Raw genomic sequence first — 2058 nt, forward strand, 5'->3', positions numbered from 1 at the left:
AACTCAAACACTTACTAAGACTTGACGGGACAATCCAAACAGGAACACGAACTTGGGAGAGACAGGTAGCCAGGGTACAACAACACATAGAACGCAATGCACGAGCAACAAGACAATGAAACATGAGGGTATTGTTGGACTTAATGGTCAGTCCTGCATGCTCAAAAATTTGCACGGAGACGTTCTCCAAAATTAAACAGAAGTTTTATTATCAGATGTAAAAAGGGTAACAAAGCTTTGGGTTGTCAGTCGCTCTCCACACTCTCTCAAAAGCCAACAACCCAGACCATTCAAAAAACACACATATTTATTCAGTATTTGACGTCGTTCTCATCTTCTGACTCCTCCTTTTTTGTTAGTTCCTGCAAAACAACATCTCCCACAACACAAGTTTTACATCCTGTGGTCAGTCGCTAGTTTCGGGGAGTGTTCCCTAGAGACAGTTTTTTATGGCCGGACAACATACCAACATTCTTTTAGTAAAAAGAAAACACTCAATCATCTAATGCTTTTAATTATGTAGCGTTGTTTCTTAATCCTATGATTCATTAAAACACATCACAACTCATGATTATACTTAAAACATATGCAGTGGATTGATTCATAACATTTCTTTTCTGTGTGACTCTTTGTGTGTGTGTGTGTGTGTTCTGACTTAGTTAGATTTATGATTTCACCCTCTCTCTTCCTGCATTCACTCTGCTTGTCACACACACTCTGTTTTTTTTCCCAGTAATTTTCCACTGAGTAAAATAGCAAGCACATGATAAAAGCACACAGCTTAATGATTTAATGAAAGAAAACACTTATTGATTATATTGATAATTAAATCATACTTTTAACTGAATAATATTTCCACAATTCCCTCTCTTGACCTCGTAAGAGGTCACATATCCTCTTCAAGAGCTATTTTTCCCTCCGCAATCAATTACTGCACACAAATCGAACGTGAAACTTCCCCCTGACCCATTGAGATAATCCAGTTCTATTCCCCCATACTTCTGCAAACACGGGTCTGTTGATGTAGTTGACCTTCTGTGTCTAGTTTTTGGTGTGGTGCTATTACCTTCCTGGCTTCTTTGTATTCCAAAGATTATTCCTACGATCGTTCCTGCAATTATTCCTAACATCCCCAATAATTTCCAATTTTCCCACAATTTCATGTTGTTGCTGTTGTATTCACCCTCTCTAGTAATGTCTTATTATCTTTACAAAATCAACACTTCTTAAAACTTAATACCTTAAAACTTGTAAGAAAACACTCTTAAAACCTGAAAATTGAAAAACATTGAAAAACACTCAAAATCACACAATAATGAAAACTTGATTATAAGGAATAAATGGTTATTTGTATGTCCACGTCCGTAAACACTTCACTCAGAATCTTTTGCACTTTCTTAAAGTCTAGTTTATCTAGACCACACCCCAGCCGGGGTACTGAGACTCTTTTTACTCTATTAGCCACACACCAACCTCTCATGTGTTTTAGGCTTTCTGTGAAACAGTCATACGTTGGTAAATCAGTACATTGTTCTTTAGTTATTAGGTGAAAAATAATTCTGCCATCTTCTTCTTTAGTTACTGTACATTCACCTGGTTGTTTGTTTTGGTCAATTACTTTCTCTGTACCATATCGCCGTTTGAACTGTTTAGCTATACCTGCTCCATATGCACAGTCAGCACTTACACAATGTGCCAATGGTTCTGTGTGTGGGCTTGTGAAAATGTCGCCTGTTTTGTGTATAATTTGGAGCTGTTGGTGTTGTCCAGTGGCAATTTCAGTGTCTGTTTTACCGTCACTCTGTGTATCCTCCCTCTCTTGGACCTGAGTCCTCAGGTCCAAACCAGTGTCAGCAAGAGACCTAGAAGGGGGGTCACAAGCTACACAGGATGTTAAATGGAACCAAGTATCTCCCTTTCCTTGTAGTTGCACACAGTGTGAGGTGCGAGCTGTTACTCGGTGGGGTTGTGACCACCGTGGTTCACTCCATTTTCTGCGGAAAGTCCTGATCCTTACCCAGTCAGCTGTGACTGGGGTGAGTGGCTCAGCTGGAACAG

The sequence above is a fragment of the Triplophysa rosa genome, unplaced genomic scaffold, assembly GCF_024868665.1.
Source record: "Triplophysa rosa unplaced genomic scaffold, Trosa_1v2 scaffold147_ERROPOS851237, whole genome shotgun sequence".
In the NCBI taxonomy this organism is placed as follows: Eukaryota; Metazoa; Chordata; class Actinopteri; order Cypriniformes; family Nemacheilidae; genus Triplophysa; species Triplophysa rosa.